Below are 21,018 nucleotides of genomic sequence, written 5' to 3' on the forward strand. Positions count from 1 at the left end.
ACTTCTCTAGCTCTTGTTTCTATGTGGTAACTGCATTGAATTTTTTAGTACATCCTAACAATTGAAAGATACATGGTAAGCCATGTATCTTTCCTGCCTGCCAGTTTGTCATTTTTCACATAATAAAGCAAAGTCACTCAAAAGTATTTTTTTCTTTCTCACTACTTTACACATTCATCCATGTTTATACGCTCAAAGAAAAGAGATGGCCAGTTTGCTAAAATGAAAATATCATTCAATCCTGAAGATTTCATTCTTCCATAAAAATTGTCATATGTAAAGATGACTAAGTATGATTTCAGGCATCACCTTTCATACAAGCCTTCTTCCCTAAGACCTATCCACTGCTCTTCTCCACTGTGGTTTTAATATTTTAATGTTTCCATAGCACTAGATTATGAGATCCATGAAATCAAGTATTGTGCTTCCCTGAGTCTCCAGGGTGCAGCCCTGGCCTTGAGACATAACCAGTGCTTAGTAAGTGCTTATAAGATAAATCCTCAAAACCTTGAAATGAATTAAGTGCTTGACCACTAAAACATCCCCCTATGTTGGGGGGCTAAATTCAGACTGTACTGTATAGTTAGGAAGAGCACAAATGCAAATACATGGGGTCATAGGTAATTTGTTTCTTCAAAGACCATGTAGACTTCTCTTTGGCAATTGCAAGGGAAATTCTATCAATCATAGTCCACACATGGATATAAGCCATAAGTAACTCTTTTCCATGCTTGCTTAGCACAAAGCCTTATATACTCTAGATTTGGGGTTATGTTTTTTTTTTACAGTAATATATGTAAAGCAATGTCACAAATCTGAGCCCCTCACGCATGCAATTTAAACACTGGAAACCAACTATGTGGAGAGTATAGCAATGGTTTGACTCCGAGGTAAGAAGCATGGTGAAAGAACTGGAAATAAACCCTGCATCTGAGCTTTATGAAGAAGCGATTATAATCAATACCAAAATGAAAAAAAGAAACATCAACAGCTACTGTGAACCAAGGTCTTCACAGTTTTGCTTCTTTCCACTAATCTTCCAAAGAGGTTATTTTCAGACGATATGTTCAAAGCACTATAAGCCATTCTTCTCCAAGAAGTGGTGACAATTACTTTGCTTCTTGCTTCCCACTCCTAAAAGGGAAATTTAATCAATATTGTCAGTTCTTACAAGAAAAAGGGAAAACGCACACACACATTCAAGCTCTACTTCTATAATCAAATAAAACCGTCAAGAATTAATCAAAACTGGACTCGAAGCCCTTCCAGAACTGCAAAGCTCACATAGCATCCCAGAGATGGATGACACCATGATCTTTGATGTACACAGTGGAGCATTTGATAAAATGGTGATTTTTTTCTGCCATAAGTGGTATAATTACGCTATGCATCATATGCATCCATTTAATAATATCCCTGTTCACAGTCAGCCAGGCATTTCTCACAAGCTGGCATCTTCACAGGCCACTTGTTCTGCTGATTCCACTTTCTTCTGTAGCTGGGCAGGCTGCAGCCGCTGTTTTTTCCCTTACCAGGAAAACTGATGATCTAGTGCTTTCTTGCGTGTTGAGGTTAGTAGATAACTAACATATTTTAGCACATTCATTATAGCCAGTTTTCCCCTAAGAAAAAATTGCACATTTGGGTCTTCTGCCTTGACAAATGTGGTGCTTCATCTTGAAAGTTGATTAAAATCAATACCTCTGTAGAAAATTACATGCAAAATGTATTAGTATCCAGTATATTCTGATAAGAATGCTTCTCATTCATAACTCTGATACCAACCTGCTCACTGCAAACAAAACAAAACAAAACAAAACATAAAAGAAACACACACACACATGCTAAAACTGGATGCGAGCACTCATGGGAATGACAGTGTGTTTTTAACCAACAATAAAACTAAAAATTACTCATCAGTTAAACCATAGCTCATAATTTAGGAGAAGTTACATTTTGAAGTCCTGTTTTATCTCCAATTGAAATTTCAGAAGCCTCCAGAAATTCTATGGTATAAACTTTGCAATTTTAAAAATACATCATTTCAAAGCCAGTGGTCTGGAAGAAAATTGCCTATGCTGATGAACAAATATATTATAATTTTCACTAAACCATACAGCACACTTTCTTACATCAACTTTTTTCATCTCATCTGATTCTCTCCCACAACCCATGTGTTAACCACACTTACCTTTTAACTTTTCTCCTAAAATATTAAGCCTTTTCCAAACAGTTGCTAGACAAAAATCCCCATTCATCTTTCAAGGTCTAGCTCAAGTGTTGCATAACCGTTGTTCAAGTTACTGAGGCTGTGCAACAAACAACCTCAAGACTCAGGTGCCTAGAACAAGTCCAGATTCTATCAGTCAGAAACTTGGACAGGACACAGCAGAAATGCTTGTATCTGCTCTGTCATGCGTGGCATTTCAGATGCAAAGATCCAAAGGCTGGAGGTGACCCAAAGGCTGTTGGTTGGAATCAACTGGAAACATCATTACTCACATGTCTGGTGGTTGATACTGGTTGTAGGCTGGGACCTCAGCTGGGGTTCTGATTTGAGAACCTTCATGTGGCCTCTCCATGTGGTCGGGCTTCCTCACAGTACGGGGGTCTTCGGGTATTCAGATTTTATACATGGTGGCTCAGGGCTCCTCAGTAAGTGAAGCAGATGCTGCATGATCTTGTAAGAAAGGAAAACTTTTCCTCCATCCTCTTAGGTTCTGCAGCTTAATTTGTGAATTAAACTGACAAAAGATGGACCAACGAATGAAGAGCATACAAATTTTATTTGTTGTTAATATTTTTATATGCATGGGAACTGCAGAGAAAGAACTAAAAAAATCCAAAGAAGTGGTTACACTAAGGAGCTTACCTACCATTTTAACAAAGTACGATAAATTGTGGGAAAGCAACCAAAGAAAAGGGGCTTGGGCTTCTAGGGGCATTAAATTGTAGGAAGGTAAATATATGGGAGAAACTATTATAGATAAGGGTTATTTAGTTGGGTTTCTTTATGTAGAGTAACCTTGATGCTGTCTCCTCTTCTTGGTATGAGAACAAGGGGACACCTTTATAATGGAAATTTATTCCTTGCTTTTAAGCAGATAAAGGAAGGGTAAATAGCTCTTCTCGCATCTTCTTTTTCTCAATTGCCTTCAGCTTAAAATAAAAATTAAAAATTTTAAAAATAAAATTTATGCAAAAGTAACATATATTAGGGTTGTATATTCTGATACTCTTCAACATTTTCTGGTCTAGCCTCCAGAGTCACTCAACATCAGCATCACTTTCTCTACATTCTGTTGGTTATAAATAAGTCAAAGGACAAATAAGACAAAAAAGTATTTGTATTGTTAATACTGAGAGGTGACAACGTGCTAGCAGCCCTCACTGGCTCTCAGCAACTGCTCTGGCGGTGCTCCAGGAGCCCTTCAGCCCGCCGCTGTGCTGTGGGGGCCCTTCTCTGGGGCTGGCGGAGGCCCGGCGGCTCCCTCTGCTCCCCACCAGGTGTGCAGGGAGAGGCACAGGTGGGAGCAGGGCTGTGCATGCTCGCGGGCCAGTGCTGGTTCCGGGTGGGTGCAGGCTCAGGGGCCCACACTCGGTGTGGCCAGCCGGTGCCTACTAGGCTGCTGGAGTACCCAGGCTAGGTGCCGCAAAGTCTCAGGGCAAGTGCCATTGAGAGGTGAAGCCGGCTGGGTTTCTGTGTCGGGTGGGGACTTGGAGAACTTTTCTGTTTAGCTAGAGGTTTGTAACCGCATCAATCAGCGCTCTGTGTCTAGCTAATCTGGTGGGGACTTGGAGAACTTTCCTGTCTAGCTAAAGGATTGTAAATGCACCAATCAGCGCTCTGTGTCTAGCGAAAGGTTTGTAAATGCACCAATCAGCGCTCTGTCAAAATGGACCAATCAGCTCTCTGTAAAACGGCCCAATCAGGTTTCTGTAAAATGGACCAATCAGCTCTCTCTAAAATGAGCCAATGAGTAGGATGTGGGTTGGGCCAGATAAGGGAATAAAAGCAGGCTGCCTGAGCTAGCAGTGGCAACCGTTAGGGTCTTCCAGACCGTGGAAGCTTTGTTCTTTTGCTTTTTGCAATAAATCTTGCTGCTGCTCAGTCTTTGGGTCTGCACCATCTTTGGCAGCTGCTTCTCACTCTTTGGGTCCGTGCTAGCTTTATGAGCTGTAACACTGTGAAGGTCTGCAGCTTCACTCCTGAAGCCAGTGAGACCACAAACCCACCAGAAGGAAGAAACTCTGGACCCATCTGAACATCTGAAGGAACAAACTCTGGACACACCATTTTTAGGAACTGTAACACTCACCGCAAGGGTCTGTGGCTTCATTCTTGAAGTCAGTGAGACCAAGAACCCACCAATTCCGGACACAATACTATTGGATGTATGTTTGTCTGGTGTTTTCTTTGGTGAGTTTGTTTGTTTGTAACTGCTAAAAGAGTAGAGAGGAATGAGAGGGGGTTGAACTGCAACATCACAGAACACCTTAAGACGTAAGATTAAGGGTATCTAATAGGCCATCTTAATTTGTGTTGCAACAATCCCTGATATGGGAGTATTGGGAGTATTGAGAGGGGCATCCTTTAAGTGGTGATTGGATCACAGGGGTTATCCCCTTATGAATCAATCTACTCATGGATTAAAGAATTAATGGGTTAATGGCTAAAAGGGTTATCATGGGAGAGGAACTAGTGGCCTTATAAGAAGAGAGATCTGAGCTAACACGCTAGCATCCTCGGCCCCTTGCCATGTGGTGCTCTGAACCACCTTAGGGCTCTTCTGATTTCCCATCAGCAAGAAGGCCCTCACCAGCTGCAGGCCCCCATCCTTGGACTTCTCAGCCTTCATAACTCCAAGAAATAAGCTTTTTAAAAATAAGTCACCTAGTTTCAGGTATTCTGTTATAAGCAGCAGAAAAATGAACTAAGACAGTATGTCTTAAGTAAATCTCACAATTGCCTGTACGGTAGATATAAATAAATATTATTACTCCTGTTTTACAGAAGACAGAATCAGAGAGGCTCAGCAAGTGCCAGAACTCAAATTCAAGTGCAACTCTGCCTGATGGAAACTCAGGTGATTTCCACTCTGCCTCCACCTGCATTCCTCAGCACCCTGCAGTTGGTCCCCAGACTCTATGCTCCATGCTGCTTGTGTTTGTTGGTTGGCTGGTTTCGTGTTCATGTGTTCTGGCTTCTTCATTTTGGGTCGTTACATCTTACATCTCTAGCAGTTCTTCCCATGTTGTGTAGCAGTTGTCTCTACATGACGGTCTGTCTTGTGAGGTTGAGCTCCCTGAAGGCAGCAAGCTTGTAATTGGTAAATTCTCATCAGTTAGCCATGTCTGGAACATGGTAGGTATTCAATAAAGGTTTTTGCTCATTTAATCAACTGTCCATTAGCATTTACTGAACCCCTACTGTGTGTCCAACACTGTAGCAGGCACTGAGGATGGAGCGGTGGAGAAAAACAGGCAACACACTCTGCACTCCATCTAGTGTGCAGAAAACATGCAAATAGTCATATACACTAAAACACCTCCCTCAGCACACTGACATGCTACTATAACATGCAAATACTCAGATACACGAAAACACTTCACACAGCACACTGACACACTGCTGGAAGATGCATATAGTCACATACGCAAAACACACAGCACACTGACACACTGCTGTAACATGCAAATACTCATATACACCAAAACACTTCACGCAACACACAGACACACTGCTGTAACATGCAAATAGTCACATAAACAAAACACTTCACACAGCACACTGACACACTGCTGTAACATGCAAATAGTCATACACACGAAAGCACTTCACACAGCACACTGACACGTTGCTATAACACGCAAATAGTCACACACATTAAAACACTTCACACGGCACAGCGACACACGGCTATAACATGCAAATAGTCATCTACACGAAAACACTTCACACAGCACACTGACACACGGTTATAACATGCAAATAGTCACACACATGAAAACACAGCACAGAGACACACGGCTATAACATGCAAATAGTCATATACATGAAAACCCTTCACACAGCACACTGACACACTGCTATAACATGCAAATAGTCATACACATGAAAACACTTCACACAGCACACTGACACACTGCCATAACACGCAAATAGTCATATACATGAAAACCCTTCACACAGCACACTGACACACTGCTATAACATGCAAATAGTCATATACACGAAAACAGCACACTGACAAACTGCTGTAACATGCGAATAGTCATATACACCAAAACACTTCATGCAACACACAGACACACTGCTGTAACATGCAAATAGTCACATAAACAAAACACTTCACACAGCAGACTGACACACTGCTGTAACATGCAAATAGTCATATACACGAAAACACCTCACACAGCACACGGACACACTGCTATAACATGCAAATAGTCATATACACGAAAACACTTCACACAGCACACTGACACACTGCTGTAACATGCAAATAGTCATACACATGAAAACACTTCACACAGCACAGCAACACACTGCTGTAACATGCAAATAGTCACATACACCAAAGTACTTCACACAGCACACTGACACACGGCTATAACACGCAAATAGTCACACACATGAAAACACTTCACGCAGCACACTGACACACTGCTATAACACTCAAATAGTCATATACACATGAAAACACGTCACACAGCACACTGACACACTGCTATAACATACAAATAGTCACATACATGAAAACACTTCACACAGCACACTGACATACTGCTATAACACGCAAATAGTCATATACACGAAAACACTTCACACAGCACACTGACACGCTGCTATAACATGCAAATAGTCACATACATGAAAACCCTTCACACAGCACACTGACACACTGCTGTAACATGCAAATAGTCACATACACCAAAGTACTTCACACAGCACACTGACACACGGCTATAACATGCAAATAGTCATATACATGAAAACACTTCACACAGCACACTGACACATTGCTATAACACTCAAATAGTCATATACACATGAAAACACGTCACACAGCACACTGACACATGGCTATAACACACAAATAGTCATATACATGAAAACACTTCACACAGCACACTGACACACTGCTATAACACGCAAATAGTCATATACATGAAAACACTTCACACAGCACACAGACACACTGCTATAACACGGAAATAGTCACACACATGAAAACACTTCACACAGCACACTGACACACTGCTGTAACATGCAAATAGTCACATACACCAAAGTACTTCACACAGCACACTGACACACTGCTATAACACGCAAATAGTCATATACACATGAAAACACTTCACACAGCACACTGACACGCTGCTGTAACATGCAAATAGTCACATACATGAAAACCCTTCACAACACACTGACACACTGCTATAACATGCAAATAGTCATATACATGAAAACACTTCACGCAGCACAGCGACAAACTGCGGTAACATGCAAATAGTCACATACACCAAAGTACTTCACACAGCACACTGACACACGGCTGTAACATGGAAATAGTCATATACACATGAAAACACTTCACGCAGCACACTGACACACTGCTGTAACACGCAAATAGTCACACACACGAAAACACTTCACACAGCACACTGACACACTGCTATAACATGCAAATAGTCATATACACATGAAAACACTTCACACAGCACACTGACACACGGCTATGTCAGAAAGGCATGCAGTACTGTGTGAGTGTAGGATGGTGTCGAGATGCAGGCAAGAGTTGTGAAGAAAAGGGTATGTGAGTGAGGGGTCAAGGCTGAGCATATAGGTTGAAAGTCCTGGCAGAGGGAGCCATGCAAGCATCCCCTCAGGCAGCAGGGACGTGGCACGACTGGGGGACCGGTGGCCGGAGGGCTGAGAGATTATATTTCCATTTTGCCCCATTAAAAAAGACTAGAATTTAATTTCCAAGGATGTCTCAGCACAGATGCTTAAATCGAATGCGTACTTCCTTAGGAATGAAGAAATAGCAATGCATGTAAGGATAAGTAAGTCAGAATGAGAGAAAAAAATAGTTTTTTAAAAAAGTACAGGTGACTAAAGCAGCATAAGGCTAAGTAGGTTTAAAGGATGAAGACATTAATAAAGAGCTTCCTGCAGGGTTATGAACAGAAATACTTTTTCAAAGAAATTAGTGGGGTTTAAACACTGCATGTTCTCAGTTATAGGTGGGAGCTCCAAGCTATGCATTGAGCACACATGGACGTACACATGGGAACAACAGGCGCTGTGGACTGCGGGGGGCAAAGAAGGGAGGGGCATGCATTGAAAAACTACCCAGCGGTATGATACTCACTAGCTGGGTGTAATACACCCATGTAACACACCTGCATGTGAACCCCCATATCTAAAATAAGAGCTGAAACTTTCAAAGAGGAGCAGTTACTTTGACTGACTTTTATTAGTAGTTGTAACTCTTTTCTTTTCCTGGAAACCTGAGTCCTCAATTGGAAGGTAGTAGCCACAGGGTACCGTAGTTCAGATAGTTTTTGAAGATAAGCAATTAAAATAGATCAGGGAATGGCTCCTTTTCAAACTTGTGAGCTAAGAATCCAGGAAGCAGGTTGTTCCAAGATGATGCTGTGAAAGAAAAAATTGGCCTTTCAGTGGGGACAGGGTTCTTTCCAACCTCATGTCTGGCTCTTGTACTTTCTCTTTCATCTCCTTTGTGACCCCATGGACTCTCAAATTGAAATGAATTAAATTTATTCACATTAAGGCATTAAACTACTAATGGCTTCATGTGTTCTCTCTTCCACTGGTGTTTGTATTTGATAGAAAATAATGCCCTAAAAAATGAATGGTTTAGGGAAGCTAATGGAAGAGATGAAGGCTGGAAGGGGCAGGTTCTCAATCACATGATGTTCAACGTACTCAGCTACATAATCAGCTCAGAAAGGAGCCTGAACATTGATTCTCAAAGTGTGGGCCAAAGTCCCCTGGGACATTCTGAGACTTTTTCAGTGGCAACAGGAGGCCAAAATGACTTTTATAATAATACTAAGATGTTATTCGTCATTTTTACCCTCATTCTCTCACAAATATACGTGGAATTTTCCAGAAGATTCATGATAGGTGACTTCATAACAGATTAAATGCAGAAACAGAATAGTACAGTTATCTTTTATTAAGCTACACATTAAGGAGATTTGCAAAAATGTAAAACAATTTCTCTCTTCTCAACACATTTATTTGGTTTTAAAATAAATATGATTAATATACAATTAAAATAAATTACAATATTAAATATAATTTTAGAACTAAATAAATTAAAATAAAAATTAAATTGGAATTTAATTTTTTTTTTTTGAGACGGAGTCTTGCTCTGTCTCCCAGGCTGGAGTGCAGTGGCACGATCTTGGCTCACTGCAACCTCTGCCTCCCAGGTTCAAGCAATTCTCCTGCCTCAGCCTCCCAAGTAACTGGGACTACAGGCATATGCCACCACACCCAGCTAATTTTTTTGGATTTTTAGTAGAGATGGGGTATCACAATGTTGGTCGGGCTGGTCTCGAACTCCTGAACTCAAATGATCCACCCGCCTCGGCCTCTCAAAGTGCTGAGATTACAAGCATGAGCCACTGCGCCAGGCGGAATTTAATTTTTTAAATTTTCATTAAAATGTTATTTATTTGAAAGGTTGGTAATTATTTAAAATTAACTAATAAATATTTTAAATATTTGTCCATTTCAAATCTTAATATGATAAATATGGTTTTATATACATATTTATATAAACAAATCATAAATTTATTTATATATTTATATTTTTTACTATATATTTTATAAATATTTATTTTTATCCCATAAAAGTGAAAGTTTTCAGGGGGCACAACACATTTTAGATTATAAAGAAGTTCTGAGAACAAAAAGCTTGAGAACCACTAAACTGTTCTTATTCTGATCCTGACTGTTTTCTGTGGTTTACCTGTTTAAGACTTCTTGGTGATCTTTGATTGACATATTCATCAAATCTGCATCCCATATATTTAATAAAGACAGGAAGAGAGAGATGGAGGCAAAAAAAGAGGAAGGAAGAAAGGAAAGGGAAGAATAGATGAAGGGAATAAAGAAACCTAATAAACTATCCACAGGGAATGCACTGTAGGGGCCACGGGGATGTGTATTCAATGCACACCAGGTTCACGGCCAATACCCAGCTGTGCTCATGACTGAAATGCTTCCAGCAGATGTGCTACGCCCTGGATATCTTCCACATAAACCTGACGTGTGTTCGTTTCCTGAACACATTGTAGACAGATTTACTCTTAAGACGTTTTGTTTGACCTACCCTTTGTTTTATGACAAAAAATGTAATTGCTGGTAGTTAAATGTAGAAAGTTTTATGTGAAAGTCTGTATCTCCATTTTATCTTGAATTTGAAAATAACTGGTAAGACAGTCACCAAGGACCTGTGACAAACAGTGGGCTGGAGCTGCAGAGCCGCTGTCCCTTGCAGCAGGGCACCAAGCACAAACGTCCCGGAGTCACCTCTGACATGCCCCAATCTTCCCTGTTATCTACCCCGGCAGGATTCTGAGAGGAGGCTAATCGTCTCAAGATCATCTTTAAATCTCTTCGGGAACATGAGAACAATGTTCTGTGCCAACAAAAATATAAATTAAAAGGCAAAAAGTCACCCGATCACACCACACAGTGGCAGCCCTCTACATTTTGGTCTGTTTTTAGCAAGCATTTTTTCTCATGTTTAGTATTACGTACTTAGGATCATATATGATACACGATTACACAAAAATGAGGATGTTTTTGTATATCCACGAAGTCACTGTATTTTCCATATTAGAATAAGTGTTTGACATGCCATTAAAATGCTTTTAAACATAGTGTTCAGTCCTGCGTAATTCCCCACTGTGTGCATGCACCATAGCTCACTCCGTGAATTCTATCTGTCAACATTTAGGTTCAATTTTTCTTACTGTAAATAATGATGATGAACATCTTTATAAAATAGCTAGTTATACTTAGGATAAATCCTAAAAGTGGGTGAAAGAATATACATACTTTTAAAGTATTTACTATGTGTATCTTCTTTCCTTTGGATGGAAATATAAGCAGTTTTTTATTTTACTTTTTGTAAAATTTTCAATTAAAAGTTTATTTTTTCAAAATTTATGGTCTGTATTGGCAAATAGAAACAAGCAGCTAAAATTTGAATCCCTAAAGTACATTTTAAGTATTACTTTAAATATATTAGGCTGTCTATGCTATGTGGCACAAAAACATAAGAACTGTGGACTTGGTTCAAAAGTTTGGGTGATACCATTCTTTGTGGGCTGGTGTTCTCATTTTTTAACTCCTATGATGGTTTCAGAATTTTTTTGCACATCCATTATTGGGACACTTTTGGACTATGATGTCAAGGTGACCATTCTAACAGGCTATTTTTTTAACTGCAGTCAGTGGCCACATGAGAGGCTTTGTAAAAGTCCTGGATGAAATTCTCACTTTAAAAATTGTATGTCTGACACTAAGTGGACATTCAAGTGTGCTGATAATGAGTGCGGGGAAGCTTTCACTAACTGAGAAGAAGGGCAGAAATTAGCATGAAATCATGGAGTAGGTGTGGGCAGCAAGAAGCCAAGCACAACCTGAAAGAAAAGGGAACATGATTAAGCAAATCCAATCCCAGGGCAGCTAAGAAAACCACAGACGATGTTGCCACCAAAATGGACATGTGACTGATGCAATATTTATATACACAAATATAAAGCAGAATTTGCATTCTATCATCTTCAGGTTAGGCATGGATCAACCCCAAAACAAGGATTATATGCTACAGACTTAGGAGAAAACTGTACCATAAGAAAAACTACTTCAAAGTCATCTGGACTAATAATCTGATCCTCATGGCCAATGCATGCTGAACGGAACACAGGGCAGCAAAAAGTGACCCCAGAGAAGGAAGGAAGAGGGAACGGGAAAGGAGAGTTTGGTTATCATTGCTCTTGGAGAAACAAGATGCATGATGTTTTATTAATAGGCACAATTCCTTTATGTAAGTAACCTGATAAAAGGTAGTAGGTTGATTTCATGCTCTGCTGAAGAGAAGTGGGATGGCTTTCTACCCTGAAGCCACTAGGGCTCTTTTAGGCACTGCATGGAGCATATTTGCTTTTTTCCTTTATATAAATTGCAAATAGCATCCTAGTCATATAAAAGAGTTGGTCCAGCTCCCTGCAAAAATGCTCTGTTATGTCCAGTGTGCATTTCATATATTTCACATGCTGCAGGGGCTGTCAGCTCATGCAGTCATATCCAACATTGACATTGACTATGGCAGTCACAATGACAGCAGTTTTGTTCTTTCATGCCATTTGGTACTCCACAAGGCACTACTTAACCCAAGACAATTTTCAGGTTTCACTGATATCTTTGAATCCCCCTGGAAAGAGGAAATCTCCCTAAAAAGATCTTAGGACATGCAACCAAGTATGAATTCTACTTAGAAAATCTTATGATATGTGACTAAGGTACATAAAATTCTCATATTTTAGCCAGTTTTATTCATCACAAAGTTTTGGAGATATAGATTCCATTGTGTTCTGATTCCACAACTGCTATTTAGTCATTCAATTAATAAATCTGTACTGAATGCCTAGTTGTGCCAAGTGCTTCTAGGCCCTGGTCATAAAGCAGTAAAGAAGACAAACAGTACTTTCTGATCTCATGAAGAAAACTAAACAGGGCAGACAGAGTGCCAGCCTGCCATGCAAGCACGGTGATCAGGGAAGGGCTTGCCAGAAGGCCCATGAGCAAGACCTGCAAAAGTGAGAGAGCCACCCACAAAGATGTTGGAGAAAGGATGTTGCAGACAGAGGCCCAGAGGAAGGAGCATAACCCAGCACGTTTGAAGAGCAGCAAGCAGTCAAGAGAGGGTGAGCAAAGGAAGCACATGTGAGGTGGAGGAGGAAGGGGCTAGGGGCCACCAGATGGAGGGTTTTTGGTTTTTACTGATTGTGGTGAGAAGCCATTGGACATGTTTACAAAGGACTGATATTACCAGACCTGTCTTTTAACAGGATCCCTATGTAATGAATAGAAGACTAAGAAGAACCAATGGAAGAGGGAGAACAGTTAAGAGACTATTGCCATAATCCAAGTGCAAGGTGGAGGTGACTTGGACCAGGAGTAGCAAGATGAGTGGTGAAGAGGGGTCAGGTTATGGATCTATTTGGAAGATAGAATCACAGACGTTCTGACAGATTAAATTAAGCATAGTGGAGAAAGAAGGGAGTGTAAGGATTATCTCCTAGGTACGTGGGTATACCCATTTGGAGTTCAAGGGTAAGGTCTGGACTAAAACTTTGAATCTGGGAGTCGTCAGTGTATGGATGGTGCTTAAAGCTATGAGACTGTTTGAAATCCCTAAGGGAGTACATGCGGGTAGAGATGTCAGAGGACTAGCCCCTAAGCTGTTGCAGTGTGTAAAGGACAGGATGAACAGCAGGAACCAGCAAAGCAGAGGGAGAAATGAGGCCAACGATGAAGGAAGGAAACCAAGAAGCCTGTGGTGTCATGGAACCAAGTGAGAAAGTGTTTGAGGGTCAGGCAACACCCAGCTGTGCAAATGCTATTCATAGCTAAGTGAGAAGAGGGTTAAGAATCGATCATGGGCTGTAACAACATGGAAGATATTCACATTTTGAAATGAGCAATTTCTGTGAAAGGACAGAGGAAACTGTCAGACCTAGTGGATCTGAGAGGAAAAATGAAGACAAAAATTGGAGATGGTAAATATGAAAACCCTTTCAAAGAATTTCACTCTGAAGAAAGCAGAAATAGTGCAGTAGTTTGAAAGGAACATAAGATCAGGACAGGTAGTGCCAGATGGGAAAATTCAACTGTGCATGTTGATAGGAACACTCCAGTAGAGACATAAAAGTCGACATTGTGGGAGGTAGAAGAAGAATTGCTGGAATTCGAGAGAGACATTGGAATTTAGTGCTCCAGTTTAGCTTATGGGTAACAAAAAGGAAGACAGTGTTTCGACATAGATCCAGGTGGGGGGTGATGAGGAAGTAGCAGTTTGCAGAAGCTCTCATCTTATTCTGGTTTTGGCTTAAATTTGTTTTTCTTTCAGTGACATACACCCCAAAGTCATTAACTGAGAGTGAGGATGGGAGAGAAAACATTAGAGGCTTAAGAGGAGAGAGAATCTGAAGGAGCATCCCAGAAACATGAATGAGCGAGGGAAGGCATTAGAATGGCAGGTGTGCTAGGAGCCTACTAGTGGTTAGCGACAGGGCCAGCTGCATTGGTGGCTTAATGTGTGTGACTGTGGAGTCACACATAATTTTTGCAATTTGTAAGTTTATGTTATTTCTTGTGTGTCACTGTTGCCTGTTTTATGGTTTATAAGTCACAAATTATTTTTAAAATGAAAACACCTTAGATTTTAGTGCATTTAATGAGGCTTTTTAAAAATGTCTTCTGAACGAACAGCCCCACGCTTTCATTTTGCCCTGGGCCCTGCAAATCAGGCAGCCAGCCCCGGTTAGTGATCACAAATGTAAGGGAAGAGCAATCAGCGTCACTGTGGACTTCTCCAGCCACACTCAGCTCTGTGGAGAGCTGGATTTACAAGGGATAGAGTTGTGCCAGGTGGTTACCACGAGGAGAGAGAGGGACAGGTTTGTTGAGAATATATAAAAATGATGATTCTGAAAATCAACTGGGAGTAAATAGACCCCATCTGGCTCCAACTCAATAAAACGTATACAATATACATCAGTGTATATTGTAAGTGTCACATCATACCTCAGGGAAGGTGCATTCTCCAGGGATCTTTGCACAGGATCCAGAAGTGGCTGAGCTATCTCTCTAGTTCTTTGATAGAAGCACCTGAAATTTTACCTGCTGTTGCTGGTTACACGCAAACCTCCTGTTAGTGAATAGTTAATTACTCCCAGAGGATGCAATACCTGAGTAGCTCCCAAAGTTTCCTGTGGGAAAGTTATCTTGGAGGAGCCAGTGTATTGAACTTCTTCAGCTAACAAATTTCTTCACCATGTGCATGACTATCTTGTTACAAGTTCCCATAGGCATTCAACACATTTGCTTTCTTTATTATTTTGTTAACATCAGACCATTTCCTAACTCATTACAGCTTATCCTATTACATATTACCATATGTGATGATTACTTTTATGTGTCAACTTGACTGGGCTACAGGGTGCCCAGATATTAAGCCAAACATTATTCTTGGTATGTCTGTGAGGGCTGTGAGAGTTTCAGGAGGAGACTAACATTTAAATTGATAGAGTAAAGCCAATTGTCCTCCTAATGTAGGTGAATCTTATCCAACCAACTGAAGGCCTGAATAAAACAAAATGTCTGGCCCTCTTGTGGAACAAGGGAACTCCTTCTGCCCGGCTGCTTGAGCTGGAACATCACCAGTCTTTTCCTGGCTTCTGACTCAAATGGAAACATTAGATCTTCTGGGTCTTGAGCGCACTGGCTTTTGAACTGTAAATCACACCATCAGCCCTCCAGGTTCTCAGGCCTTCAGACAGGCTGGAACTATACCATCAGCTCTGCAAGGTCTCCAGGCTTCAGCTTGCCAACTAGAGATCACAGGACTTCTCAGCCTCTATAATTGTGGAAGCCAATTCCCTACAATTAATCTCTCTCTACACACACACACACACACACACACACACACACACACACACACACACTTCTGTTTCTTTGGAGGATCCTGATTAATATACTGTTATTCCTTAGTTTGCTGTTATTACTCTCATGTTTACAGTAACCACAATGTTCCTGTATTCCTCAGCCATCATACAACTGCAGGCTTCACTCCAAATTCTGGCAAGCTTAACTGGATATAACTTCACAATAAAACCCAGGTATAAGAATAAAAGGTGTCTTGCCCAAATCCCTCTGCAGAAACAGTTTAAACATCTGCTATGCTGATAGTTGCTCAACAAAAGTAATTATCATACTTTCATATTCAACAAACATAAAAAAAATTCTGTGAGAATGTTTACAATTATTAACTTTTTTAATTCTTAAAATATTCTAGTGAATAAACCATTATTATGCCCATTAAAACATGAAGAATAAAGAGGATAAATAGCTTGCTTGAGTTCATACATTTAGTATAGAGAAGAGAACATAGGATTTGTAATTAAATTCTTGCTTTTCTACTGTTATAAGTTACCTAAACTCTCTAAGATTGAATCTTTCATCCATGAAGTGGGAATAATACTGGCTACTTCAGGTAGTCATGGTGAGAATTCATGCTATTCTATATGTTCAAAGCCCAACACAGTGCCTGTTTTTTAGAAACTTAACACCTTTTGTTTGTTTCTATTTTCCTTTGTCTCTCTCTCCTAAGTTCTTTTTGTCTGCCTTGTGAAAGACATTGAATTACATGGATGTCTCTGAAATAAGAATTAATATATTTTTTCAAACTCTGATTTTTTCAAAGCTGATAATTTATTCCAGGTCTCTTGTTTTGCAGGCTTGGTATTTGTTTTCTAAATCCAAATTTGAACATCCTTAGAAGCATATTCTTTCTAGTTTTCCATAGAACCCACTCTTCCCTGCTATCCACATTTAGTCCGATTCATACATTCACGTTACCTTCCTGTCCCTACAAGGTTTGGAATTTCAGCCCCTGCAGTGCATCCTATGATTCCGTCACTTCAATGACTTCAGAACTTTTTGGTTTGGGCACAATGATCTAATTTTATTTTAAAACTTTGGAGAATGACACAAACAAGAGTTATTATTTTTAACAGTTCAGGAATTCATATGTTCTCATGGTCAAATCAAACTTCTTTTCTTTGCTTCACCAACAAAGGTTGTCACATCCGCTACACCCAAAAGCCACAGCTCAGCAGTCATTCACAACCGTCAATATACTTATCAACTCTAAAACAATCAGGAGGCGGATTTTAAATTTACAACGAGGTACCTCATTTTCAAAGTATTATAAAATCTGTTCTCTAAGTCATGTGTGGTGTCTTTTTTTCTCTTTCTTTTCTCTGGAGTGCCTTCAAAATAAACATTGTAATTTGAGATGTGGACCATATAAAATGGACCAAATGATAAGATAACGGGCAAAAGCATTTCCAAAGTGAGACCAGCTGTCGACCTTGTCTTTGGAAGGGAGGTTCTGGCAAACTTCCATTGGCCCCCAGCCTAGTTTTGTTTCAAACTGATTAGCAAACTTTCTAGTCAATCAATCCTGTCCCAAATTAAGTTGCTGGTAAGAAAAAAGGAGCAGCCTGATTTGCATTACAAAGCTCTCAGGCATCTAAGAGTTGAGATGTGACTATCCTGAGGCTCCTTCATGCTGAGTAAAAGCAAAGGCTTCTCTTCTCTCCAAGTCAAGAGGAAGAGACAAGTAAGCCCAGAGCACTTTAACCTACTGAGGAATAGGTTAAAACTGAGCATTCAGATGTTTCTGTATTTGTGGACATATGTAAGTGAATAGTTTTTACATAAGCTGCATTTCTATTTTCACAAATACCTTCACTAGCAAATTTTCACCTAGTTCGAATAGATTTCTGGTGTTCTGAGCACAACAGTCTTTACCTATTACCCTTCTAAAAGCTAAGGTGACACCAATTAAATTAAGGGTGACTGATAATTCTCTTTTATTACTACATCTGTATTCTTATTTATATACTTTTCATTAATGCTCTTGGAGTCAATTAAACACATGAGTTTAAGCTTTTATATTTTATAATGTTTCAAGAATTATGATGTGAGTTAGAACATATTCCAATCCACAGGACAACAATACTGAAATAAAATTCTCTCTTTCTCCAGTTTTCCGGAGATTTTATGAAAATTGAATTTTATTTCAAGTTACTGCCTGAAAGTGTATTATTACCAGAATAACAAGACAAAATTGTAGCCTTAGAGCATATAGCAAAATTTGTATTAAAGATGAGAGGTGACAATGTGCTATGTGCTGGCAGCCCTAGCAGCCCTGACTGGCTCTTTGTGCCTCCTCGGCCTCGGCACCCACTCTGGCCGCATTTGAGGAGCCCTTCAGCCCACCACCGCTGCACTGTGGGAGCCCCTCTCTGGGCTGGCTGAGGCCACAGCCAGCTCCCTCTGCTGTGGACAGGTGTGGAGGGAGAGGCATCAGAGGGAACAGGGGCTGCTGTGCACAGGTGGGAACCGGGTCTGCTGTGGGCGTGGGCTTGGCAGGCCCCCACACTCCCGCACTCGGAGCGACTGGGCAGCACCGCTGGCCCCAGAGAGTGAGGGGCTTGGCACCTGGGCCAGCAGCTGCAGGGGGTGCACCGAGTCCTCCAGCAGTGCTGGCCCACTGGCGCTGCACTCAAATTCTTGCCAGGCCTCAGCTGCCTCCCTGTGGGGCAGGGCTTGGCACTTGCAGCCTGCCATGCCTGAGCTTCCCCCCTGCCATGGGCTCCTGCAAGGCCTGAGCCTCCCCGAGGAGCACTGCACCCTGCTCCACAGCTCCCAGTCCCATCAACCACCCAAGGGCTGAGGAGTGCAGGTGCATGGCGTGGGACTGGCAGGCAGATCCACCTGCGGCCAGGTGTGGGATCCACTAGGTGAAGCTAGCTGGGCTCCTGCATCTAGTGGGGACTTGGAGAATCTTTGTGTCTACCTAAGGGATTGTGGAGGCACCAATCGGCAACCTGTGTCTAGCTCAAGGTTTGTAAATGCACCAATCAGTGCTTTGTGTCTAGCTAACCTAGTGGGGACTTGGAGAACTTTTGTGTCTAGCTCAGGGATTGTAAATGCACCAATCAGCACCCTGTCAAAATGGACCAATTAGCTCTCTGTAAAACAGACAAATCAGCTCTCTGTAAAATGGACCAATCAGCAAGGTGTAGGTGGGGCCAGATAAGGGAATAAAAGCAGGCTGCCTGAGCCAGCAGTGGTAACCTGCTAGGGTCCCCTTCTGCACTGTGGAAGCTTTGTTGTTTTGCTCTTTGCAATAAATCTTGTTTCTGCTCACTCTTTGGGTCCACACTGCCTTTATGAGCTCTAACACTCACCGCGAAGGTCTACAGCTTCATTCCTGAGCCAGCCAGACCATGAACCCACCAGGAGGAATGAACAACTCCAGACAAGAGGAAGGAGCAAACTCTGGACACACCGCCTTTAAGAACTGTAACGCTCACTGCGAGGGTCCGTGGCTTCATTCTTGAAGTCAGTGAGACCAAGAACTCACCAATTCCCGACACAAAGAGAGGCCTAAGAAACCATCTAGGCCAATGCTGTGGTTTTGGAGTCCAGGACATTGTGGCTTAGAGACAATAATGGATCTGCCTAAAATCACAACACAAACTAGTACCAGTTCTTGAATGAAAATGTAGGTCTTCTGATTCCTAGCCAAATGCTTTTTATAAGAATGAAAATTTTGTGTCCTTGGAAGGCGTAAGGCATTTTCCCAGAGTAACTTAGAAGAGTCTGGCTCCATGAATAATTTAGTAATATAGAAATAAGATTTTTTAAAATGTCTAAACTTGACTGTATGACCCTGGATATAAAGTATAAAAGCAGAAGACAGATGTGATGTGAGGCTGGCAACAACTCGTGCCATGCTCTATGTACCCACACTAAAAGACAATATCCTTTCCACCTTACATACTTTATGGCAGTATAAGTAGCATGTTAAGTATGCAAATCCTACAATGCTGGCAACATTTCAAAACTAGCTGTGTCAGTGTGTTCATAAGCCTGGGAGCTCACTAAGCTACAGAGCTCTTAAAACGTAGAAGTAGAAGAGGTAGAAAAAAAAAAAGGAATCACACTCCTTATTACTGTAAACCAAAGAAAAAAATTTACATTTTCAGCATTCTGTTGGGTAGGAAAAAAGCTTTTCCTATCCCATCTTACATTTTGTGCTGGAGCCTGTGAATTAAATTGAAAAAACAACAGCAACAAAAATTAAGAAGAGGCAAGAGCATACACATGTAATTGATGCCTTAATGTTACATGCATGGTGGCTACACATAAGATAAGTGAAAAACTCAAAACACTGGTTAGACTTAGGGGCTTATATACGATGTTTGTAATTCTGGAATAGATCCTACTGACCTTGAAGCCAGCCCAATACTCCTATAGTGTGTTCTTTCGTATAAACATAGACATTGACTCTTCCGCTCTTAAAGCTTGAAACTTGTATTTGTTTCATCTGAGTTCTTTCCTCAGGAAAGGACCTTCAGGCCTCTCCAAAAAAAAAAAAAAAAAAAAAAACATTGAAGAACTGAAACTCACCAGATGAGGCCACCAGATGACTCCTTGTTCCTCCCTAGTTCGTGTTTCCTACACATTGTTACATTTCTTGCCTGTTGTATAAAACCCCATTTTTAGTCAGTCAGGGCGATGGATTTGAGGCTGAGCTCCCATCTCCTCAGCTGCAGCACCGGATGAAAGCTTCTTCCTTGGAAACACTCACCATCTCAGTGATTGGCTTTCTGTGCAGTGAGCAGCAAGCAGGACCTAGACCAAACCCATGGTGTTTTGGTAACAACCTCACCAAAATAGATGGGCACACACACAAGCCTTTAAAGATACAAAGTTAAATGGATAGTATGGATCATTCAGTATAGAGGAAACAGCATAGCAAATGTATAGAGATGGAAAATTACTAGATATGTTCCAGGAGCAACATGCAAATTCCACTGCCAGTTTTGGCTGTGAGGTCAAACAGATCTGATCTGAATGTTTGCATTCCTCCAAAATTCATACATTGAAACCTAATTCCCAATGCAATAACATTAAGAGGTGGGGGTCTCTAGGAGGTGACTAGGTCATAAGGGTGGACCCTTCATGAATGGGTTTAGTACCCTTATAAAAAGGTCTGAGAGAGCTTGCTTCTTTCTTCTGCCATATGAGGACATAGAGAAAACTCCATCTATGATGAATGGGCCCTCAGCAGGCACCGAGTCTACTGCTGCCATATGAGGACATAC

General features: G+C 41.0%; 1 long non-coding RNA gene across 1 annotated transcript; it reads right to left on the reverse strand.

Moving 5' to 3' along the window:
• Nucleotides 1-1,237: 1,237 nt before the first annotated feature.
• Nucleotides 1,238-20,470, reverse strand: LOC129138460 (uncharacterized). Its single transcript, XR_008541711.1, has 5 exons — nucleotides 20,321-20,470; nucleotides 5,110-5,306; nucleotides 4,320-4,443; nucleotides 2,503-3,159; nucleotides 1,238-1,703 (listed from the first exon to the last, which is right to left on the reverse strand). It is a non-coding gene; the product is annotated as an uncharacterized LOC129138460 (long non-coding RNA).
• Nucleotides 20,471-21,018: the final 548 nt, after the last annotated feature.

Source organism: Pan troglodytes, chromosome 23 (genome assembly GCF_028858775.2).
Source record: "Pan troglodytes isolate AG18354 chromosome 23, NHGRI_mPanTro3-v2.0_pri, whole genome shotgun sequence".
In the NCBI taxonomy this organism is placed as follows: domain Eukaryota; kingdom Metazoa; phylum Chordata; class Mammalia; order Primates; family Hominidae; genus Pan; species Pan troglodytes.